The sequence below is a fragment of the Euphorbia lathyris genome, chromosome 2 (assembly GCF_963576675.1).
Source record: "Euphorbia lathyris chromosome 2, ddEupLath1.1, whole genome shotgun sequence".
Classification (NCBI taxonomy): Eukaryota; Viridiplantae; Streptophyta; class Magnoliopsida; order Malpighiales; family Euphorbiaceae; genus Euphorbia; species Euphorbia lathyris.
The window spans coordinates 88,198,505-88,225,412 of record NC_088911.1 but is presented as its reverse complement, the minus strand read 5'-3'; positions in this window follow the sequence as shown (position 1 = coordinate 88,225,412).

Genomic DNA, 26,908 nt, shown 5'->3' with positions numbered 1-26,908 from the left:
GCTCCGATCAAGGATTTTTCCACAAGTTATCAATTGGTGCGGTGATCGTGGATCTCTAACAAACAGAAGATCACAAAATCTTGATTGTATAAAGTTTCACAAAGAACAAAACAATGGAGTCAACAGAATAGAAATCACAATCTCAAACTTTGGCTCAATCAGTACAACAAATCTATCCAAAGATACAGTTCTCCATATATTGGTGGGAAAGAGTTTTCTACATTAAATCTGGAATTTTATGATGAAAAAGATAAGTTTCCTCCCCTTTCTTATTCCATTTTTAATTAAAGAAAATTGAGATCCCTCGCTCTTATAAAGTGCTATGAATATCATTACATGTTATTATGATAAATCTAATAAACTGTGAAAGATGAAGTCATAGACATAAATCTTTCATTAAATCTTGCATGCTTACTATGCCCTCATATTTTTATGCATGACAAGTGTAATATAATATTATCATTGAATTAGTACAAACGCATGTATAAGACCCGTAATCTTGGGATTTACAAAAAAAATCATCCATTCAATGTGATTTTGTCATTTGATATTAAAATATCATAAAAGGGCTCATGTAATTACAAATGATTTAGATCTGGTCGGTCTTTTGGATGAACATGCATATAACTATTAGAAGAAATTACAAAAAAATCATATTTGGTTTTTCCTTGTACAATTCACCATCTATATATGGCTTTTCTCCTATATAGTACTTTTAATATCAAAAATTCATATTTTTGAATATTGTTTTGTCAAACAGTTATTTCATTCCCTTTTATACAAGGATGTGTCTATTCATATAAAAACTGTTTATTTGACATTGTTAGAATTTCTGTTACCAACACAAGAGACTTGAAAATATTGAGTCTATTTGTAATTATCCTATAATTGTCCCTAACTATTAAGGCCATTATGGGCTGATGAATTACTAAATTGGATAAACAAAACTTTCATGTCCTGAGCTAACTACAAAATAGTGCAAGTGTCGGTTTCGGATCAGAACATTAATTTATGCAAAATTCTTAGGATATACATGAGAATTCCTTAAAGATTGGAGGATTGTATGTGAAGGTAGGTGAGAGTGGATTTTGAGTAATTTTCCTTACACTCCAAATTGGAGGAGAATCATGGTACATGTATTTTTCTTCCAAATTACCATTTCTCTTTTATTTTATTCGTACAAATGAAATGATATAAGAGTAATTTTATATATAACTATATTATTAAATCATCACTTACCTTTCTTTAATTACACCTCATTCAAATGAGGCTTTAATGATCTCTGAATGCCATTAATGTATGGATGCACAATATTAATTGCAAGTAAATAGGAACTATGTAAGATATCTTACCCAATATAGAATGTCATAACTTTTATGACGTTTAAAATAAATATGCTATCTTGGATATTAATGTGCATTGAAATACAAAAGGACATTATTCTTAAACCATTCTCATTATGGTTATTTATTAAGAATTCATTATGATATTCATGTGCAGTAGCAATCTTTATGGTTATGACCGTTATACGTGATATTATTATTAAAACAAGCACGATTAAAATTCTATTATGAATTTGTTTGACATATAATATTTACTCGGTTTTATCCTTTGACTAAGTTCATTCTAGAGTCAGGGACCAACGCGAAGGAATTATTAAGTTGATTCCAAGATGAATTAAAAATTCCATAAAGAGAATTGCATCATACATGATATTTGCCAACAAGGCAAATGCAAACATTCTTTTGCTATGAAGTATGTTCCATGGATCAAGCCATTGATCTCCAAGGTAAGTGAATATAGCTTTTATGACTTACCACAATCTTTTAATAATGGATAGAGTATGCCCCACTTATGGAGTTCTTTCAGTGCTAACCCACAGGTACAAGGGAGTTGCTAATACTACAACCAGTGCAAACACTGATATGAAAAATAAAGCTCAATCCAAAGAAGTGTATATGCAGAGTCACTTCAGAAAAATTCCTTGACTATGTCATTGGCCAAAAAGGAGTTAGAGCAAATCCAGATAAAATAAAAGCCATGCGAGGAAAAAGGTGAAAAGAGCGCCTAAATGAAAACCCCACAATGGGTGAGAAAGATCCAGAGGTTGAACGGGCAGATCATCATACTAGAAAGATTGTCAACAAGCATATCAAGGTATAAAACAATTCCTAGCAGAACCACCCTTGATGAGCAGACCAATCTGAAGGGGAGACCTGCATTTGTATCAATCTGTCATGGATAAAGCTATATGCACCGTGGTTATGCAAGAAGAAGAAGGTCAGCAGTTCTCCATCTATTATGTTAGCAAAATATTGAAGGATGCGGAGACAAGATATTCGAAGCTAGATAAAATGGCTCCCACGGTTGTGACAACATCCATCCGCGTTAAACCATAGCTCCAAGCATAACCTCAACATGATCGATATCAAGATCAAGAGCCGGATTTACCATCACGATTCAACATTGAACACACGAATGATGAGATTGAAAGATGAGGGCATACCGCTCTATATAGACAAGAGAACAATGCAGAAAGGTACGCCATCAAGTTAACATGAATTCGCCATTCACAGCACGGATCCTGGGGTACGAAGCGGACAAAATGTTTAAAGCTTCCAACTTGCCACAATATAAAAGAAAAGATTCAATATAAGCGGGACATTACATATCCCGAACCCAAAGGAGGGGAGCATGTAACCGTTGGAAGAAACGCCAAAGCGTACTACAGGTTGGCCACCACACTGAAGCTTGCTGGGAGCTGGCAAACTAGATAGCTTGTTGGGAGCTGGCAAACTAGATAGCTTTGTCCAGAATAACAAATAACAAGATGACAAGCAGAAGACAGATCCCAAAAATAAATTCAAAAGTGTCATTAATGTCATAGCAGATGGACCAGTGTATCAGCCACCCGTGGAAAAAGCAAAAATATCCGCTCTGGATAAAACATCCCTCCATTGCTCCTTTTGCAGAAACAGGTCCAGTAATCTCTCCACATGCAGATGCATTGGTAGTAACAATAGCAATTCAAGGATGGGAGATAAAATAAAGCGAGTAAAGACACGGGCAGTTCTCACAATGTCATCACCAAAGGTGCATTCGCCAAACTAAAGGTTGATCTGATCCAAATAGAAACAACCATTGTTGACATCATTGGAGTGACGGGTCACACTATCTAGACCAAGGGCCAGAGGTTGCAGCTCTAATTTCCATCCGTCGTCTGACAATGTACATTCCCACCAGCAAAGGAAGAGTAATGATTAGCGGGAACCAAAAGGTGGCTAAAAAGACTTATACTCGGCGTCACTATCAATCCGCCCACAATCCAAAGAGGACGAAGGTGAGAAATATTAACTTGTCACTACAGCTTTGGGCGAGACAGAAACGCTCCTTATTGCTGATGGAAAGCGGGTGCGGATCGCCAAATGATTAAAACTTGAGATCAAAGAGGATGTTAAAAAAGTTCTCATTGAGTCTGAAAGCGTATTTACATAGGAGAATGAGATCCCCACAGGAGTAAGCCCAGATGTGATTACTCATAAGTTAAACATCATTGAGGATGCGGTTCTAGTTGCTCAGAAAAGACGGAACCATGGGCCTAAAAATCAGTATTTTTACATATTCTTATATGTGCATTAAACTGTTATAGTATCCTATATTTTATAATTTATTCTTTCTCGCCATACTTCTTATATTCATTTGCCTAGCTTTTAGTGCTGATGTACGCCCAGTGGCTGGCGAATGAAAAGTTCCACAGGTGGATCAATTACCTCAAAGATAGGACAATTGATCCCATCACGGGCGGATCCCCTTTCCATAAAGATAAGAAGCACAGGCCCTCAGGAGCTTTCAAATGAGCTCAACTCTCTCCTCAAAGACAGGAAAAGGATTGACCACCATCAAAAGCGGGTTAAAATCATCTCAAACATGAGATCATTACACCCTCAACTTTCTCCTCAAAGATAGGAGAACACTCTCATGGGCGGATCCATCTTTAGATGATCACCATTCGAGAAAGAGTTAAAACATTCCTTGGACGCAGGGACTTTACACTCTCTCACTCCCTTCCCAAAGAAGGGTTCACAAGTCCTACGGGCGGATCGCTTCACCTCAAAGATAGGTAGCAAGTTGATCCCCTAGGCAGCTTTACTTCCTCTAGAAGGAATAGAATAGCTTCAAACCTTCACAAAGGTTCGCACAACAGAGTATGGCTGGCCACCTACTCCATATTAAATCCTACAAACTTATATATTTACTTACGCAAACGTAAAAGTAAATGGCGACCATAAGGATTAAAACAATTGTACTTAAGTTTTACAAACAATCGGACAATAATTGATTGCCGTTAGAGATAGAGTTAAAACATTTCTCAGACGTGAGAACTTTACACTCTCAAATACTCTTCCCAAAGAAGAGTCTCAAGACCTGGCGGCGGATCGATTCACCTCAAAGATAGGAAGCAAATCGATCGCCTAAGGCAGCTTAACTTCCTCACCAGGAATAAAAGCTTCTAAACCTTCACAAAGGTTCACACATTAGGGTACGGCTGGCCACCTACCCTAAACAATCAGAGAAATCCTAAACCAGATTCTAGAAAATTACTTGCTAAAAGATATAATGCATTAGTAAAAATAGTTCTAGAAAGCAAAGGGTTCATCCAACTAATGAAGCCTCGTCTTCATCTCCAAATAATGAAGCCTCGTCTTCATCATCAAAATAATGAAGCCTCGTCTTCATCTTCAAGTAATGAAGCCTCGTCTTCATCTCCAAACAATGAAGCCTCGTCTTCATCAAATTAATGAAGCCTCGTCTTCATCAAATTAATGAAGCCTCGTCTTCATCCAATTCATGAAGCCTCGTCTTCATCCAATTAATGAAGCCTCGTCTTCATCCAATTAATGAAGTCTCGTCTTTATCCAAACAATGAAGTCTCATTTTCATCAAAGTAATGAATCCGCATCTTCATCATAGAAATAACAAAGTCTCGCCTCCACAAAATGCACAAAAGTCCCTCAATGGATGATCATTCTTACTGATCCCTAAGGGCGGGTCATTCCCCTCAATATGGCAGAACTAAAGAAAAGAAGTCCCTAAGGCGAATCATAATCCTATGCGGTAGGAACAAATGGTCCCATAAAGGGCAGGTTATTCCTTTCTAAATGAAATATAACTCTCAAGAAGCCCCTAGAGGCTAACAATGGATACGGTTGGCCACTTATCCACGAAGAAGCAAAATCCCCTAAAAGCGTATCATATCCATATGTGATCCCCCATCTAGGGTGGGTCCACTTTCCTCCAAGATAGAAAAATGAAACACCATTTAAACAGCCTAAAGAGCTTTTTATACCTTTAGGGGGGGCTTCTGATAACAACCCAAATTATTCTTGAATAAGGAATAAGGGAAAATAAATAGAAATAATGGCAAACCATTATTCCTTCTAAAAGAGATATTTATGCATGATTAATATGGAATTAATGACAATCATTGCAGGATTAATGCAGGGGTGAATATATAAATAACGAAGAAAAGGAAGGAGTTTCTAGCATTATGCCACATCACGTGGACCATGGCGAGATATGACATAACGAGATACGCCCGATGAGAGCGAGTAGTGGAGACCCGCCATAGCTCTCAAGGAGAGCGTATCTACGCCTTGACGGATCAAAGAATATGAAAAGGCGCCTTTATTACCATCCATGAATGGGAATAAATACAATTAAATGACAATTAATAGCCATTAAAGGGGAATAAAGACTTGACTGTTCGAATACCTCAACTTTGAGGGTTTCAATGCTAAATGCTGGGATTAATGGAGAATTGATAGCAATTAAAGACGAGTAATGACACGACTCTTCACCTGCTTCCCCATTAATGCTGGAGGTTACAAAAACCTATATAAATACCCCAGCTTCCTAGGATCAAAGGTACACTTACTGATTCTCTACTTTTGTGCTTACAGTTTATTCTCAAAAATATTACTGACTTTGGCATCGGAGTGTCCCCGGCCGATCCCAACGGCGCCTCACAGGGAAGTGCTCCGATCAAGGATTTTTCCACAAGTTATCATTAGGTAAAAACTATTTTGGATTAAAGGTTGTTTTTCTATGAACTTTGTTCATTGTTTTACACAATTTTAACTTAGATAAAAGTATATCATATCTAATAGTATTTTCATCATTATTTTTACCTATTAATATGTACTATTTTCTCTATTTGGTTTTAATGGGTATTATTACTCATTTTTATGTATATATATATATTTCAAATGCATTTAGGGTGGGATTTGGATTTAATGTGTTTATTATTGTAATTGTGTTTAAGTAAGGAGTAAATTGAGTGAAAAAGGAAAAAATAAACCACAAAAGAGATTTTAACTTGATTATTTAAACTAATGGTTTCTAGAGGTTCCTAATGTAATTAAAAGGTTTCTCCTTAATTCTGTATCGTTTTCAAACGATTTCTCAAATATCATGTTTTAAAACCTTAATTCGTTCCAACGACGGATTAAGCGAACCTTGTAATTAAAATTGTTTCTTTTAATTGTAAATAATAGATTTTTGAATCGTTTTCCCAACTAAGCGGTTTTGTACAAAAATTAATGGACTTGTATGTTTAATCACGTTTTTTTTTGTTAAAGCTTCTTATCTCACATTTTTAAAACGCTCGAGTCGTTCCAACGGCGATTCGAGTTGATATCATGTAAATTAACCGAGTTTTGAAACGTACCTAAATCGTTCCAACGACGATTAAGGTACGAACCATGTAAATAAACTTGTTTTAGCTTCGAGTTAGTGTATAGTTTAAAGCATAAAATCACACTGTGAATAAATCAATTCTTTCTTCTCCCTCTCTCTCCTATATACTTTAAATTTATGCAAAATGAGTGATTCTTTACTAAAATGGCTTTCAATAACATGCTCAAAACGGTTTTTCAAAGCGAGAAAGAAAAGGTTTCAAATGAATTTTAAACTTAAAGAAATATACGATTAGTCTGTTATCGCCTAACACGCTAAGTATGAGGCCGGTGGTTCATAACCGGGCGATGTCGGGGTGCCTAGTAGCCTTTCTCCGGAAAGGAGCTAGCCTTCTCGGCTCGTACGTAAGTTTCCCGAATCCTCGTCGGTCTCCCGCAAGGGATCGGTGTTCATTTCCCATTTGTGGGTGGCGACTCTTCCATACTCCAGGCTCCGGTCCTGCCGAGCAGCTTGATTCCGCGATTGGTTGCTTTCGGCGCCAATCACAGCATCTATCATCAACGGTGTCCACCCGGGCGAGGCCGCGGCACCTACAAGTGGCGACTCTGCTGGGGAAGCGAGAAATTTGATTCCGAAAGGCGTGTATTAAGCCCTTAACGGGGACGGATCGTATTATTTCTTTTCGTATGCATTCATAAGCATTATTGCAAACCTTTTGGGTAATTTCCACGAAACCTCTAGCGAGAGTCCATTCGTCGCTTGAAAGAGGCTAGTGTAAGTTCCCCCTTGTAGTAAGGCGCCAAAGGGTCCCCATCCATTCGTTAGGGGCGAATTTGTGCGGTCCTGTGAGGTCCCGCGATCAGCTGTGTCAGCATATAGTAGCCTTAGAAGTTGCCATAGGATTACCCGTTACTATTTTTGATGTGATAAATGAATCAATTCGTGTTTTCAAATTGCCATAATACGTGTCTAAATCCTAAAAATATGTAAAGGAAATGAAACGATGCGTTAATATATACTCTTAAACCGATATATAAACTACCCCAAAGCATCGAAACGATTCAAACTAAAGATGACTTAGTCATCTCGTATGAATGGACTTGTGCGACCCGCCTGGTCCCTTTCCGTGTCCCGAAGAAGGCACATATTCAGGAAATACGTTGTGACGTAAGCACGTATTAGTACGAATCGGTTTGGTATTAAGGATAGTTATATCTCGATTCAAAAGACTATATTAGCGGTAGCCGTTATTCACATTCTTTAAATACGTTGGGATAAAGCGAGATTATGACAAAACGAAAACGAAGAACATTTCTATTTTGAACAAACCCGTCGTAACGTAAAGAGTTTCGTAAACGTAGCCCATCCCTTCCGAATAAAAAACGAGCTCTTACATTACGCCTTGCGTTGTTCTAAAGAGAAATGGACGTATCCGTAAAAGTGACTAAGGAAATAAAAAAAAATAAAATAAAAACGACCAAAGTCATTCCGTATCTACGATATGTGTCAATCCCGAGAGTAGTTAAAGAAAATGAACCAATGCCGTTAAATACGTGCCTCGAACTGGTATATACATCGCTAAAAGAATCACAAAGCCGAATTAAGCTAAACCGCATGAATGCGCCATATGGACGAGACTGTGGGTTTGACTAATGGCTCGATCATTTCGACCATTACCAAAACTACAAGAAATATGGCCCGATCTGCGTGTTTGCTTAACTCGTGCCAAAGTGAAAAGGACGGTAATATCCCTGCCTCGAATAAGCATGCGATTAAACGAAACGTTGATTTTCTATAACCACCCTGGGATGATATATCCCGTAAATTGGAAGAAATAAAAGTTGTTAATAGCCGAAAGATTGTTGTGCGCTCGAATAAGACTCACCGTCTTTTCATGTAGCTAAAACGAGCAAGCGGATTTTGACGCTAGAAACAAACACGTTACGCGATGAGTCTGTTCCCTAACATAAATCCAAAAGTGATGCCATCACTAAACAAACACGTGGTTGCGTCTCTCGATAGATCCAGAAGATCCCGTCGTAATCCAAAAATCGAGACACGAACCCACTCGAATAAAGGGGGAACGAGTCATTGTCAATAACGAACGATTGAACCGAAAGAATAACTCGTGCCACGTCTAAATCCGAGATACGCTCAAAAGGGAGTCAAAACCCGGACTAATGCCTCTCGCGAAATAACGAAAGACGAGTTATTCCAAAGGACAATCCAACTTGGTCAATATCTTAGTCACTAAACGCTGATATGTTAAAACGAATTGTATTGTCTGATGGATGATTTACCTTTCCGCAATAATCGATGGCATCACGCGTCCCCTGGACCACAATGTGAGCCCCAGACCAAAATCCTAAGAAAGAGACTTGGACCATCAAGTGTATGGAGGAATAAGGGTGGAAGAGAGATGTTGTGATACGTGTATTTAGACTAACGTTTGCTCGTCTTATCTTATATATCCAAAAATAATAAACGCACACACCACGACTCATGCATATAAATCATGCATCCATACTAAAACAAGTGTTGCTTACGCATACGTCACCATTAAGAGGTCTTGGTACCGCGAGAGTAACCGGCTAGTCAGACAGTTTGATCAGCTACAGATTGTCAGTTCCGAATCGGCAGTTGTGGCGTCCGAATCATCTTTGTCCGAATCTGCTCAGTCTTCTGTCAGTATGTCTACGACCGATGAGAAGGTGGCTGGGTTAGAGACCTTTGTGAACAATATTACCGACCAGTTGGCCGCGATCTTAGTCCAGTTGGCTGAACTAGGTACTAAGGATAACAAAGGCGGAAGCAAACACGCTGAGAATGATGTGAACACTAGTCCTCGCTTCGGGAATGAGGATGATTATCATGATTATATCCGAAAGCAGCTTGAGAAGGAGAAGGCTAAGGAGGAGGAATGGAAGTAGCACATTACTCAGGAGGTGCAGGATCTGCGTGGGGGAAGCTCCGGAAGTCAGGACTTTTATAATTTGAAAAATTGTTTGTCGGCAACTGTTTTGCCTTTGAAGTTCCGGCTCCCTGACATGAAGAAGTTTGATGGAACTGGGGATCCCACGGCTCACATGAACCAGTATGTCGCAGTAATGAAACACACGATCCTGACTGAGGATCAAGTTCTTGGATTATTTAATACTTATCTGGAGGGGGCTGCCCTCGTGTGGTTTCATGCATTGCCGTTGGTAAAAAAGAGAGATTGGAAGGAGTTGGCAAAGTCATTTATCGCTCAGTATAGTTTCAACACTATGCTTGAGGTTACGTTGAAAGAGCTAGAGAGCACTAAGCAGCAAGCTGGGGAGTCTTTGTCCGATTTTATAAGGAGGTGGAGAGCCAAAGCGGCGGTTATGAAGCAGAAGCCGCTTGAGCAGGACTAGATCCGAATGGTAATTGGCAACACTTTGTTGTATATTAAGAATGGGCTGCTGTATATGCCTTTTTCTGATTTCAATCAGATGTATAGTTGCGCGTTGACAGTTGAGGGAGACGGTGAGCCGAAGAAAGCTTATACTAAGTGGACGAAGTCTGGGTATAGTGCCGGAGGGCCAAGCGCAAGTGCAGAACCTGCCGCAGTGAAAATGCTTGAACTCAACGCTATTGAGAAAGGCAGTTTTCCAAGTTTGATCAGACCTACGCAAAAGTTTTCGAACGATTGCAGAAAAAGGGATTGTTGAAAGCTCTTACTCCTTATAACAAGGCACAGCCTACCCCGCAGATACAAGCTAGGGGGTACTGCGAGTTCCAAAGTAATTATGGGCACAATATCGAGAACTGTGAGAGGTTGAAACACTTTGATTGAGGAGAAGAAGATAGCTGATCCTTCGTCAGCAAACCCTTCCACTAGGCGTAATCCATTGCCTAACCATAGGGTGAGCATGATCGGATCTGGGCTCGAAGAGAGTTTGGTTATGGAATCCTTCGGGGAAGACGAAGAGGAGTTGTTGGACTCCGATGAGAAGAGTAATGTGGGAAGTGGTTTATATGTGTCCTTTTGTTGGCAAGGAGCAGGCAGGCAAACCGATGGATGAAGGATTAGACGGCGGAGCACCGTATGATGAAGATAGTGCCAAAGAGACCGGGGAAGGGTCGTCTCGAACTATTGTGCCGGAGTTGAGTTTATTCAGTGGGGTGGAGAATCCCGATGTGCACTTGCGTGAGTATATGTATGACATGTTTGTTGAATCATTTGGGGTGGACGAGGTTGCTCAGTGGTTCCACCATTCGTTAATAGGCGAGCCTTTGAGGTGGTTCCACTCATTGCCCGACTCATGCAAACATGATTGGGAACAGTTGTCCGATCTATTCCTAGAGAAGTACAAGAAAGCTAAGGATAGGACCGCGGAGCGCTTTGCGCTACAAATCGGGCCTATTAAACATCCGTTGCCAGCTGTCAGTAAGTATAACGACAACAAGGATCCAATGGAACACCTTCACTTCTACTTGTCGGCCATGGGGCCTTTGGGCTTTAATGAAGAAGAGATCACCAATCTGTTTTGCAATTCGCTAATGGGGGAGCCGCTGATGTGGTATATGTCTCTTCCAATGCGTATCAAATGCGATTGGGCCGCAATGACCAAGAGGTTCATTAAGGAATATACGGTATGGATGCTTGCGAACCAAACACCAGACTCGCCCTCTTACGAGACACCCGAAGCGGTGTTAGCAATGCCCAAGTATGGTGGATACCGAGATCCCGCTGAGCACGTGAAGTTATTCCGTAACCATATGTATGACGTCGGGTTCCCTCAAAGTGAGTTACACGAGCACTTCCCGGAAACTCTCATAGGGGAAGCCTGGTTATGGCACCAAGGGCTATTAGAAGAAGAAAGGGGTCATTGGATGCCTCTTCGGGATGCGTTTGTGTCGAGATATGAGATGTATATTCCGTGGACAAGATCTCTAGAAGATCTGGATAGGATCAGGCAATTCCCCGAGGAACCGTTTGCGGATTATGCTAGGAGGTGGAGGTACCACTACGAGCAGTGTCAAGAAACGATGAGTGATAAGGTGCAGCTCATGTGCATACAAAGAGGCGCTACTCCAATAGCGACAAGAAGGATGAATAGAGTATTTCTCAGAAATTATGACCAATTGGTTGGCTGGGCTATGTATGGATCGGCAGATCCCTTCTATTTGAATCCGAACGTCCCTCACGTAATGGATCTGATGGTCGTGGACATTTGGGAAATTTCCTCAGAGGAGGAGGATGCCGATCAGAGAATTCCTATCAATATTTGGGATGAATCTGATGATGAGTCGGAAATTGCTGTTATGACAAGATCAGGTCGAGTGGCCGAGGGAAAGGCGCCGATGGTGGAAACAGAGGTGGGAGAAGGATCGGTTCCCAAGCCGGATGATCAGGTCCTCGAGCAATTGAAGAAAATACAAGCTAAGTCTACAGTGTGGAAAGTCTTGTGCCATTCTAAGTACCACCGTGAGAATTTGATGAAAAAGTTGCAGAATTTAGTCATTTCTACCGATACTGAGCCGGCGGCATTAGTAGGGGCAATCATGGCCCGAAAGAGAACTGAAATCACCTTCACCGATGAAGATCTCCCGGAGGAGGGGAAGGCTCACAACAAGCCTTTGTACATCCGAGCTGAGATAAATGGGAAGAGAACAAGCTGTGTGATGGTTGATGATGGATCGGCCATTAACGTGTGTCCGTTGAAGCTATTATCCAAGTTGGGGATAGAGAAGGGAGATTTGATGGCCTCGGAGACTATAATTCGAGCTTACGATGATAGTCGTCGCCACATCGAGGGAGTTTTCAAGGCTAAGCTGAAAGTGGGGCCGTATGAGGAAGAAACTGAATTCACCGTGTTGGATATACCGATGACTTTTGCTATATTGTTGGGACGTCCATGGTTCCACAAGTTGGGAGGTGTACCCTCCACGCTCCATCAAATGATCAATTTCCCTTACGGGGAGGAGATAGTGACTATCCGAGCCGAGAAACTGAGTTCAGTGGTTGCATTGGGAATTGAGCCTCAACTTTTCTCCGGATTCCAGGTTTCTAGGATCTACGAGTCCAGCATGACCACCGATGTGGTAAAGATGATGAAAGGGGGTTTCATCCCCGAAATGGGCTTGGGAGCGCACCATCAAGGGTTGCCAGAATCTCCGAACTTCAAGAGTCATAAAACCCGGAGGGGTTTGGGATATGAGCTGGGAGGTCCGTCCAACACAGGCAGTGAGGGAAAAGTGGGCCTAAAGAAGTATTTTGTGAATGAGGGCCACGGGAAGCTTTATTCGGGAACTTTCGAGTCATGGACTAGCACTGAGGGAAAGGTTCTGCCCGGCTTTGAGATTTTCAACGATGTCACCAGCTGGGGCAAAAGAGAGGCAAGCTGCTTCGTCGAGAGATCATGATGTTAGATCTGAATGCCGATGAGCAGGTCATCACAATGGAAGCCACTGTGGGAGCGGTGGACGAGCCCGGTACCTCCAAGGCCTATGAGAAACCCGAGAACCCTGTTGATGACAATTGTATTACTGATTTATTTGAATCTGATGATGTACTCGCCAATACTATGAATGAAATGAATTCTGATTTTGCTTACTTGCTTGATGTTGATTCTGATCATTCCATGCATTCTCATTCATATAACATGCCTACATTTGAAATCAATACAATAGAAATGTCAACTTTCAATCTTGGCACGGATGAAAATCCTAAACTTATACAAATTGCTCAAGAATTAACTACTGAAGAGAGGAAAGAATTTGAGAGAATAATTAAAAAATACGAAATAGTGTTTGCTTGGACGTACGAAGATATGCCAGGAATCGATCAATCAATCGTAACTCACCGTATTCCAATATACCCCGATGCTAGACCCGTGAAACAGAAACTCCGACGCATGAGGCCGAAATGGGCAGATAAGATCAGAGAAGAAGTAAAGAAATAGTTAGAGGCAGGTTTTATCGAAGTAATCGACTATCCTCCGTGGGTCGCCAATGTGGTGCCAATCGCGAAGAAAGACGGTAAAGTGAGAATGTGCGTCGATTATAGAGATCTCAACAAGGCTTGCCCCAAAGATGAGTTTGCGTTGCCTCACATCGATGTATTGATTGACAGTGCAGCATCCAGCGTCTTACACACAAACGTGGATGGTTTCATGGGCTACATGCAAGTTCAGATGGCCGAGAAGCACAAAGCAAAGACCTCGTTCACAACTGAGTGGGGGACGTACTGCTATAGAGTAATGCCATTTGGTTTGAAAAACGCCGGGGCAACTTATCAACGAATGGCTACGACACTGTTCCACGATATGATACACAAGGAAGTGGAAGTCTATGTGGATGATATGATGGTCAAATCGGAGACGAGAGAGGGGCATTTCGCCGCGCTTGAGAAGTTTTTGGCCCGAATTGCAGAATTCAAGCTGAGATTGAACCCGAAAAAGTGCTTCTTTGGTGTTTCATCGGGGAAAATCTTAGGCTACATAATCAGTAACAAGGGGATTGAGGTGGATCCTGACAAAGTAAAGGCCATACAAGAAATGCCAGCACCTAAGAATGAGAAAGAAGTGAGAGGATTCCTGTGGCAAGTTCAGTATATCAGTCGAAGCATAGCACGACTCACCACAATCTGCGAACCAATCTTTAAGCTGCTACGGAAAGATCAACCCACGGTTTGGAATGATAAGTGCCAGCAAGCATTGGAGAGGGTCCGGAACTATTTGACTAATCCACCAGTTTTGAGACTGCCTAAACTTGGAAAACCGCTTCTCCTATACGTAGCGATCGAGGAGCGATCAATTGGGGCAATGCTGGCCCAGGAAGGGGACACCGGTGTGGAGCATGCGGTGTATTATCAGAGTAAGAAGTTCCTGGAATACGAGCTTAAGTATAACATGATCGAAAAGACGTGCGTGGCAGTAGTATGGCTAACAAAGAAGCTGCGGCACTATTTTCAGTCTTACAAAGTGATCATTATTTCCAGGATGGATCCCGTGAAGTATCTGTACCGAACTCCGTCCCTGACAGGGAAGCTAGCCCGATGGTTGTTGTTATTGTCAGAATTCGACATCGAATATGTAACGAGAAAGGTTATCAAAGGGAGAGCCGTAGCAGAATTTCTAGCCAATCAGCCTCTAAATGCGGAAGAGGAGGAGATAAACTATGATTTCCCCGATAAGCACTTGAACGCAATAGAAGTTATACCGTGGAAAATGTTCTTTGACAGAGCGGTTAACTCGAATGGAGCCGGGGTAGGCGTGCTACTTATCTCACCGGAAGGAGAAAGGATCCCAATGGCAAAAAAGTTATCATTCCCTCTCACTAATAATATGGGCGAGTATGAAGCGTGAATCTACGGGTTAGAGTCGTTAGCAGCGCTGGGAGCATCATATGTTGAAATCTGGGGCGACTCAAAACTGATTATCGAACAAGCACAGGGAAACTGGGAAGTAAGGGAAGCAAGGTTGCGTCCATACCTAGACCAGATAGAGGGATTGGCGCAGAGGTTTAGTGAGTGTCATTTTTATCATATCCCTCGAGCGCAGAACCAAGCGGCGGATGCTTTGGCCACGTTGGTGTCGGTGTGGGATAATCCACGGAATCTTGCCTCAAAGCCTTTGATGCTAAAAATATCCCACAAACCGTGTTATGAAGATGTAATGTTGTTAGGAGTTGACGAAAATCCTTGGTACTTCGACATTGTGAATTTCATGAAAAACGGGACTTATCCGGCAGAGTCAGAACTTAGGGATTAGGCTGTGATCAGAAGGTTAGCCCAGCAGTTCGTCATCCACAATGATTTGCTTTACAAATGACACGCCGAGGGATTACAATTGAGATGCTTGGATGAGGGAGAAGCCCGTGAGGCAATGGAGTCGGTACACTCGGGAATTTGTGGAGCCCATATGGGAGGAACCGTGTTAGCAAAGAAAATCATGAGGCAAGGCTTCTATTGGCTCACCATGGAAAGAGATTGTAACGAATATGCGAAGAAATGCCATGATTGTCAAATCCATGGAGATTATAATCACTTGCCGGTTATGGAACTGCACGTGTTGGCACCCGTTTGGCCGTTTGCAGCTTGGGGCATTGATATCATCGGAGAGGTGAGGCCTAATGCATCAAATGGGCACAAATTCATCGCGGTTGCCATTGATTACTTCACCAAGTGGGTAGAGGCAGAATCATTTAGCACGTTGGGATCTAAGCAGATGAGGAAGTTCATTGAAAAGCACCTAATCACCAGGTTCGGAGTGCCTCATCACATGATCACGGATAATGGGGTCCAGTTTTAGGGAGAAGTGAGAAGTCTCCTCCAAGAGTACGGTATTGAGCATCATAGATCTTCTCCATATCGCCCACAAGCTAACAGGACAGTAGAAGCGGCAAATAAGAACCTTAAGAGGATTCTCGTAAAGAAAGTGGAATCGCATCGGAATTGGCACGAGCAGCTTCCGGTCGATTTATGGGCTTATCGCACGATGGTTAGAACGTCAACTGGGGCAACACCGTTCTCTTTGGTATATGGGGCATAAGCCGTTCTCCCGATTGAGATTGAAAAGCGATCGTTGAGAATCGCGGTAGAAGCAGAGATTCCCGAGACGGAATGGGTGAAGAAGCGATATGAACAGTTGGCATTGGTAGACGAGAAAAGGATGGAGGCTCTTTACCATGTGCATTTATATCAAAGAAGGATGGCCCGAGCCTTCAATAAGAAGGTTAAGGCTAGCCCTATCAAAGAAGGGGATATGGTGCTGAAACAGATCCGAATGACGCACACCGACCCGAGGGGCAAGTTCAGGCCAAACTGGGAAGGACCATTAATCGTAAAGAAGATGCTGAGCAAAGGCGCGGTTAAGCTAACTACTATGGATGGCATGGAGTTCTCCGAACCTACCAATCTGGATAGGCTTAAGAAATACTTTTCGTAAAAAAAAGAAAAAAAAAGAAAAAATTCCCAATAGATTGAAAACCCGCAAAGGGCGATCTATGCAACAATAAGGGACATCCCAATGGGTGAAAACCCGAGAGGGCGCTCATTTGAAAATTCCGGGATAATAAAAGGAGAGTTGAAAAATCGCTGGGATCTGAAAACCGAAAAAAGGCAGGTCCTGGTAACAGTGGTTATATCTTGAGCAATTACAAAAATAATGTATAATTGGCTAAGCATTTCTGGTATTTGTAAATAAATAAAGGCATGAATATATTTGAAGAGAATGATTGGAATCATTATAATCGACTGAATTCATTGTATTATGAATCATGAGTTATACATTTCCTATCTCTTTCACTTAAAAAGCCTATACCTCTATCTACCCCTCTCCCTACATACAAAGTATACATCGGAGTAATGCTAATAAAAGAAAGCTACAAGGCATGATAATGATGAGCTCATCAAGGAGGGAACGATCCAAAGTCCCAGAAGTCCTCAAAGGCCCTCATATGTGAGGCCCGCTCTGCTGCCAAGGTCTCCTCGGCGATCCGGTGCCCCTCCTCAGCTACAAGGCGGCCCTCGGTCTCAGCACGCATCCGCTTCGTCCAAATGGCGTCCCTCTCTCGATATACATGTCCAACCCGAGCATCGGCGTCTCGCTGCAACTCGCTGCACCTCTGATCATTAGCATGAAGATCATTCTGCAAAAAGAAAAAAAAACACCAAAATGGACAACAACAGAAGTTATACATACATATGTGCATCACATGCATACATTTCACTACACTATAACAGAATAAGAATACTCACCAGGTGGTTGGCACAACGCAGGTTGAGCTGCTCTCGCAAATAATCAGACAATTCCACAAAGTCGGTGCACGTCTGCCTCGAGGTATGGAGGGCACCAGGGGGATCGAACGGCACCATCGAGGTAAAAACTGGAGGGGTTGTCTCAATGCCGGAGTAGGCCACGCCCGCCTCGCCATAATGAACCACCGAATACTCTCTCCCTGAGGTCCGGAAAGGTGCGCCAAGGTAGAGCCGCTCTGGTCGGGCAGCGCCTGAGGACTCGCCTGCATAATATGAAGGCTCGCTCGCAGATGTCCGGGCCCGGCTACCATCAAAAAAATCCGATGTCCGAGCGCTCCTCAAGGAACCCTCCTGAAAACAAAGGCAAAATGAATACCCCCAACTATCTCGTAAATAAAGAATAAATAAGTCAAGCACTCACCGGGACCTCCTCTAGGCCAAAGACCTCAGTGACAGTCGCCACCGGAGTCAAAAGCGTCGATAAATAGTGAGTGCAACCCCCTGCATGGTCCCATACGCCCCGAGGCACTAATCGGCAGACCAGATCACGACGTATGTCCCGCAGGGGCAGGATCCTCACCGCAAACATGGACACGGGGATCTCGCCTGGAGTCCAATGTGTGGCGTCAACCCCGGTAAAACTCCTATCGCCCAAATACCACTCGCGCATGCACGGGCCAGTAAGCACGCACTGGTGCCTCTAGATGCGGGTGACATATGCGTAGTCGGGACCGAAGTCAAGGTCGTCCCATCCGAAGGAGATCTGAAACGTAAGGAAAATCAGACAAGAACGAACAAAAATCCAACATATTCAGGCAACGTTCACCTGTCCCAAGCTCCGTGTGTCGATCCATGATAGGAATCGTGCCACTGTCCGCCTCTTCTCGACACGCAAGTCAAAGTCCCTCCACCTCGCCATAAGCGGAAGCGTAGCCCCGCGCGGACTGCTCCCGCGGGCACTCGAGAGAATCCTCCTCTCATAGGCCCAAACCTGCTCATAAAAACCGGCGTCAGAAGCGGAAATCATGAAAAAAAATAATAATAAAAGACAAGCCAGGGATAGAAAACGCACCAGGAGGGTGAATGTATAACCACCGAAGTCCTTGCGCGTCCGACAAGTCAAATCCAGGAATCAGTAAAGGTACACCAAGCTAGCTCCAGCCCAATCGTACGAGGACACCGCATATAAGTCACGGAAGGCCTGGATGAGACCGGAATGTATGGTCCCGCTCTTGGTGCGGAAAACCGTCTCACCTAAGGCATACAGGAGGAAACTACGGGTGGCCCGGTCTGTATCGTCTCGATCACAGAAGTCCCGACGACTCAGTAGGCTGTAGGTGGTGATGAACTTCGCCGGTGTAGACCCGACACCTGTGAAAACTCCGAGGCCAATCAATGCAGCCACCTCATCAGGGTCGACTCAATGACGCACCATATCGTAGCAAAGAGGGACCGGAGTACCACTGCCTCGTAATCCGGTCAGTAGGGAAAATTCGCGGGGCGAGATCGTCATCTCTCCGAACGGAAGGTGAAAGGTGTGAGTCGAATCCACCCACCTCTCACAAAGGGCGCGCAAGCCGTGCTTATCGCACACACCATTGGCACGGGGCGGCGCCAGAATAAAGGGCTCGAAACCCAACCCTTGCACACGGGCTCTAACCGCCGTAGGAAGCAAGGCATACCAAGAGTGGATGCCCTCGGTAGATCCAGTAACGCCAATAATCTAGAAGGAACGGTACAAGTGAGAGATGGACTAAGCCAAAGTCATTATTCTTTAAGTGCCTCACTTCTGATAGAAATTCAGTTTACCTAGTCGTTCTTTAAATTTCGTCTAAATTTAACCTAGCAAGTTCTCATTGTTAAGATAGTCATTCTCTAGAGTTTCGTCCATAGGGTCATTCGTTTAGGGTTTAATTTGATTCATTATTCTTTGGGGTGCCACTCTCTCGCGTGCTTGCGAAGAGCTTAGGCCTATACAAGTTTTTAAGGATGGTTTAGTATTATTCACATTTTTACTATTCACGAGCACTATTCATGTTTTTACTATTCACATGCACAGTTCACGTTTTTACTATTCACGTTTTTACTATTTACGTGCACTATTCACATTTTTACTATTCATGTGCACTATTCACGTTTTTACTGTTGGCATGCATTGTTCGCATTTTAACTATTCACATGTATATAGTTCACATTCTTTCCAAAAATCATAAAGTATTGCTCACATGCATAAGAGTTCGTGTTTTCTAACTAAAAGGCTTATAACCAGTTTTAAGGGCTAGCATGCACATAACGTTCAAATGGGATTGCTAAAGCCTAGAAGTCTTGACAAGTAAAAATAAGGAGGTACTTACCCGGTTAACGTTGGTCCGACTGAGGTGCGAATCAGGGTTCTGGAAAGGAACCACTCTAGCCAAGTCCTCGAAAACCGCCTCCATACCCTTCGTGCCATCGTATCTACTCGACCCCATCGCGAGAATACTCTAATGTTAGTGAGAGAGAGAGAGAAGAAGAGAGAGAAGGTGTGGGGTTGGAAATGAACCCCACCACCTTTTATAGGAAGAGGAAATGGCGTATCCGTAATAATGAAAAAGGTACGACGTAACATAAAGGTAAAAAGTAAATAATTAATTACCAAGTGCACAGACCTCCGATCTGCAGTCCGTTTCAGCATGCGTTTCTGCCAGGCGGTGGCCAATATCCCAAGGGGATGACTCCAGACGATAGCCAAAATTTACAGAATATGGGCACCAGTTAAAATACAGACAACAGTCAATAGAAAAATAATTTTTAGTCTAAAGTGTTCCAGACGAAAGGATAAGGACATTCATATCAACGACTCCAGTACATGAGACAGTATCTCCAGTCAAAAATACAGAGGACAGTGTCTTAAAAAAGATTGCTAGAGAGAGTCATTTTACCTGCGGTCGATTTAGAGACCAGGGTTGCTAAAGAGAGCCATTTTACCTGCGGTCGATGACCCAGGTTGCTAGAAAGAGTCATTTTATCTGCGGTCGATTTAGAGACCAGAGTTGCTAGAAAGAGCCATTTTACCTGCGGTCGATGACCCAGGTTGCTAGAGAGAGCCATTTTACCTGCGGTCGATGACCCAGGTTGCTAGAAAGAGCCATTTTACCTGCGGTCGATGACTCAGGTTGCTAGAAATAGCCATTTTACCTGCGGTCGATGACCCAAGTTGCTAGAGAGAGCCATTTTACCTGCGGTCGATGACCCAGGTTGCTAGAAAGAGCCATTTTACCCACGGTCGATGACCGAGGTTGCTAGAGAGAGCCATTTTACCCGCGGTCGATGACCAGGGTTGCTAGAGAGAGCCATTTTACCTACGGTCGATGACCGAGGTTGCTATAGAGAGCCATTTTACCCGCGGTCGATGACCAGGGTTGCTAGAGAGAGCCATTTTACATACGGTCGATGACCGAGGTTGCTATAAAGAGCCATTTTTCCCGCGGTCGATGACCAGGGTTGCTAGAGAGAGCAATTTTACCTACGGTCAATGACCAGGGTTGCTAGAGAGAGCCATTCTACCCGCGGTCGATGACCAAGGTTGCTAGAGAGAGCCATTTTACCGACAGCCGATTCAAAGGCAAGGACGGGACAGATAAGGCAAAGATCGAAGACAAGGCAGGAGCGTGCGGCGCGGAGATCAGGTATTCCTCCTCCTACTCTATATGTGTCTTTTACTTTAATATATTTCCATTGCATGTGCTGCGTTAGTGAAAAACATTTTCAAAACACACACATCACTGTCAAGATAGAAAAGTAGGGGCAACTGTAGACACCGAGTCAGAGGACCTGTGACAAAAACCCACGACAAACGGCTAAAGCGGTTGATTCCATTAGTTAGGAAATTTAAAAATCAAAGGGAAACTCGGAGAGCCGGCATGTGATAGCCCCGCTAACAAATTCAGCATCTCCTGAGTAAGGTCGGGTATGTTCATCGTCGTATCGATATATGAGAGGGCCCCGGAAGTCGGGGGTTAGCCGATGAATGACCAATGTCGCTCTCGGCGATGATCGTCGTTCCGTAAATAACGGCGCGCGACGCGTCGAGCGCCCACCCGACGGGCCGGGTGTCGAGCGTCGCCCGTCGGACGATGGGCGTCGCCCGTCGAGCGTTGGGCGCGGCCCGAGGCACGTCAACGTCGCCCGACGTTCGATGGGCGGATGCCCCGCGGCGTCGGGCGAACGCCCAATGCTCGTTGGGCGGACGCCCTACGACGTCGGGCGAATGCCAAACGTTCGTTGGGCGGACGCCTGACGAGGTTGGGCGAACGCCCAACGGCTGTTGGGCGCATGCCCAACAGCCGTTGGGCGTTCGCCCAACCAAAGTTTGGCGTTCGCCCAACGTAAGTTGGGCGTTCGCCCAACTGATTTGGGCGTCGCCCAATTCCCGTCGGACGACGCCCAAATCTTTTTGGGATCCGTGCCTATAAAAGGCACGGATCCCCATGCATTTTAGAGGGGGAATTTTTTGGGAGCTTCTCACTCTAGACATTTTTAGAGAGAGAAAGTTAATTTTTTGGGAGAAAATATTTTTTTCCTAAGAAAATCCAAATTTCCTAAAAGTTAAATATTTTACCAAAACACCAAAAACACCGAAAAATCATAACTCGTGGGATCAACCGACTTCAGCTGTCAATACCGATCTTGAGGTATTATCCGAGGACTAGACTCGTTTTATTTATTTTGTTTATTCTATTCATTTATTTATTTTTAGGATATAGTTTTATTTGTTTATTTAGTTATTTATTTATCACGTTTATTTACTTTTCCGCGTTTATTTAATTTCCGTCTCGTATTAAACAAATGTTTTTGTTTTAAATAAAAAAACCCTCGTTTTGACATCCCAACACGAACCGTGACTCGATTTGAGGGTAGTTCGGGATCAAAACGTTGTAATTATAAATTTTAAAAATATTTCCAAATAACGTTTTGAAATAAAACATCGTTTTAGGAGTCTCCGTTATTGACTATGATCCAAATTTGGTAGTTCGGAGACCCAAAATGATAGAATAGATTAGATTTAAAGTGCTTGAATAAATCTGGAAAGTTAGGTGCTGTTTCTGTAATTCTGCCATTTTCTGTCGCTAAAGGCTGTTTACCGACGGATTTTCCGTCGGTAAATCTGCTGGAATTTTAAAAAGCCCATTTTTGAACATTTTTCTTACTTTTTTAAATTGATTCTTATATATGTATATATGTAACTATGTAATATGTTTATCAAAATTATTTTTGGGGTATATAACTATTAAATACTAATTATTCATCTATTTATTCTTTATTTTGATATCATTTATATTAAATTAGCTTTGGTAAATTATATGTATATATATATATGTATAGTTTTTTTGTGATAATCAATAGATGATGTTAGGGGGTATTAAACCTTGGTTTAGAGTTTATTAGGTAAAAACTATTTTGGATTAAAGGTTGTTTTTCTATGAACTTTGTTCATTGTTTTACACAATTTTAACTTGGATAAAAGTATATTATATCTAATAGTATTTTCATCATTATTTTTACCTATTAATATGTACTATTTTCTCTATTTGGTTTTAATGGATATTATTACTCATTTTTATGTATATATATATTTCAAATGCATTTAGGGTGAGGTTTGGATTTAATGTGTTTATTATTGTAATTGTGTTTAAGTAAGGAGTAAATTGAGTGAAAAAGGGAAAAATAAACCACAAAAGAGATTTTAACTTGATTATTTAAACTAATGGTTTCTAGAGGTTCCTAATGTAATTAAAAGGTTTCTCCTTAATTCTTTATCGTTTTCAAACGATTTCTCAAATATCATGTTTTAAAACCTTAATTCGTTCCAACGACGGATTAAGCGAACCTTGTAATTAAAATTATTTCTTTTAATTGTAAATAACAGATTTTTGAATCGTTTTCCCAACTAAGCGGTTTTGTACAAAAATTAATGGACTTGTATGCTTAATCACATTTTTTTTGTTAAAGCTTCTTATCTCACATTTTTGAAACGCTCGAGCCGTTCCAACGGCGATTCGAGTCGATATCATGTAAATTAACGGGGTTTTGAAACGTACCTAAATCGTTCCAACGGCGATTAAGGTACGAACCATGTAAATAAACTTATTTTTGAGGAATGAGATTAGCTTCGAGTTAGTGTATAGTTTAAAGCATAAAATCACACTTTGAATAAATCAATTCTTTCTTCTCCCTCTCTCTCCTATATACTTTAAATTTATGCAAAATGGGTGATTCTTTACTAAAATGGCTTTCAATAACATGCTCAAAACAGTTTTTCAAAGCGAGAAAGAAAAGGTTTCAAATGAATTTTAAACTTAAAGAAATATGCGATTAGTCCGTTATCGCCTAACGCGCTAAGTATGAGGCCGGTGGTTCATAACCGGGCGATGTCGGGGTGCCTAGTAGCCTTTCTTCGGAAAGGAGCTAGCCTTCTCGGCTCGTACCTAAGTTTTCTGAACCCTCACCGGTCTCCCGCAAGGGATCGGTGTTCATTTCCCATTCGTGGGTGGCGACTCTTCCATACTCTAGGCTCCGATCCTGCCGAGCAGCTTGATTCCGCGATTGGTTGCTTTCGGCGCCAATCACAGCATCTTTCCTCAACGGTGTCCACCCCCCGGTCCGCTCGGGCGAGGCCGCGGCACCTACAAGCGGCTCAACCTGCGTTGTGCCAGCCACCTGGTGAGTATTCTTGTTCTGTTATAGTGTAGTGAAATGCATGTGATGCACATATGTATGTATAACTTCTATTGTTGTCTATTTTGGTGTTTTTTTTTCTTTTTTTTTTCTTGCAGAGTGATCTTCATGCTAATGATCAGAGGTTCAGCGAGTTACAGCCGGACGCCGATGCTTGGGTCGGACATGTATATCGAGAGAGGGATGCTATCTGGGTGGAGAGGATGCGCATTGAGACAGAGGGCCGCCGTGTTGCTGAGGAGGGGCGCCGGATCGCCGAGGAGACGTTGGCAGTGGAGCGGGCTTCACATATGAGGGCCTTTGAGGACTTTTGGGACTTTGGATCGTTTCCTCCTTGACGGGCTCACCATTATCATGCCTTGTAGCTTTCTTTTATTAGTATTACCCCGATGTATACTTTATATGTAGGGAGAGGGGTAGATAGAGGTATAGGCTTTTTATATGATAGAGATAGGAAATGTATAACTCATGATTTATAATACAACACATTCAGTTGATTATAACGATTCCAATTATTCTCTTCAAATATATTCATGCCTTTATTTATTTACAAACAACAGAAATGCTTAGCCAATTATATATTATTTTTGTATTTGCTTAAGATATAACTACTGTTACTAGGATCCGCCTTTTTTCGGTTTTCATATCCCAGCGATTTTTCAACTCTCCTTTTATTATCCCAGAATTTTCAAATGAGCGCCCTCTCGGGTTTTCACTCATTGGGATGTCCCTTATTGTTCCATAGATCGCCCTTTGCGGGTTTTCAACTTATCGGGAATTTTTATTTTTATTTTATTTTTATTTTTTTTACGAAAAGTATTTCTTAAGCCTATCCAGATTGGTAGGTTCGGAGAACTCCATGTCGTCCATAGTAGTTAGCTTAACCGCGCCTTTGCTCAGCATCTTCTTCACAAGAAACGGTCCTTCCCAGTTTGGCCTGAACTTGCCTCTAGGGTCGGTGTGCGTCATTCAGATCTGTTTCAGCACCATATCCCCTTCTTTGATAGGGCTGGCCTTAACCTTTTTATTGAAGGCTCGGGCCATCCTTCTCTGATATAACTGCACATGGTAAAGAGCCTCCATCCTTTTCTCGTCCACCAATGCCAACTGCTCATATCGCTTCTTCACCCATTCCGTCTCGGGAATCTCTGCCCCATATACTAAGGAGAACGGTGTTGCCCCAATTGACGTTTTAACCGTCGTGCGATAAGCCCATAAAGCGAGCAGAAGCTGCTCGTGCCAATTCCGATGCGACTCCACTGTCTTTACGAGAATCCTCTTAAGGCTCTTATTTGCCGCTTATACTGCCCCGTTAGCTTGTGGGCGATATGGAGAAGATCTATGATGCTCAATACCGTACTCTTGGAAGAGACTTTTCACCTCTCCTTGGAACTGGACCCCATTATCCGTGATCATGTGATGAGGCACTCCGAACCTGGTGATTAGGTGCTTTTCAATGAACTTCCTCATCTACTTAGATCCCAACTTGCTAAATGATTCTGCCTCTACCCACTTGGTGAAGTAATCAATGGCAACTGCGATGAATTTGTGCCCATTTGATGCATTAGGCCTCACCTCTCCGATGATATCGATGCCCCAAGCTGCAAACGGCCAAACGGGTGCCAACACGTGCAGTTCCATAGCTGGCAAGTGATTATAATCTCCGTGGATTTGACAATCATGACATTTCTTTGCATATTCGTTACAATCTCTTTCCATGGTGAGCCAGTAGAAGCCTTGCCTTACGATTTTCTTTGTCAACACTGCTCCTCCCATATGGCTCCACAAATTCCCGAGTGTACCGACTCTATTGCCTCGCGGGCTTCTCCCTCGTCCAAGCATCTCAGTTGTAATCCATCGGCGTGCCTTTTGTAAAGCAAATCATTATGGATGACGAACTGCTGAGCTAACCTCCTGATCACAGCCTGATCCCTAAATTCTGATTCCGCTGGATAAGTCCCGTTTTTCATGAAATTCACAATATCGAAATACCAAGGCTTCTCATTCACTCCCAATAACATCACGTCTTCATAGCACAGTTTGTGAGACCTCCTCAACACCAGAGGTTTTGAGGCGAGGTTCCGAGGATTATCCCAAACTGACACCAACGTGGCCAAAGCATCCGCCGCTTGGTTCTGCGCTCGAGGGATATGATAAAAATGACACTCACTGAACCTTTGTGCCAACCCCCCTAGCTGATCTAGGTACGGGCGCAACCTCTCATCTCTTACTTCCCAATTTCCTTGGGATTGCTCGATAATTAGCTTTGAGTCGCCCCAGACTTCGACATACGACGCTCCTAGTGCCGCTAGTGACTCTAACCCATAGATGCATGCTTCGTACTCGGCCATATTATTGGTGAAAAGGAACGACAACTTCTTTACCATATGGATCCTTTCCCCTTCTGGTGAGATAAGTAACACTCCTACTCCTGCTCCACTTGAATTAACTGCGCCGTCAAAGAACATTTTCCATGGTATAACTTCTATGGCGCTCAAATGCTCGTCGGGGAAATCATAGTTTATCTCTTCTTCTTCCGCACTTAGGGGCTGATTGGCCAGAAATTCTGCTACAGCTCTTCCCTTGATAACCTTCTTCGTTACATATTCAATGTCGAATTTGGACAACAGCAACAACCATCGGGCCAGCTTTTCGGTTAAGGACGGAGTCCGGTACAGATATTTTACGGGATCCATTCAAGAAATGATGATCACCTTGTAAGACTGAAAGTAGTTCCGCATCTTCTTTGTTAACCATACTGCGACCACG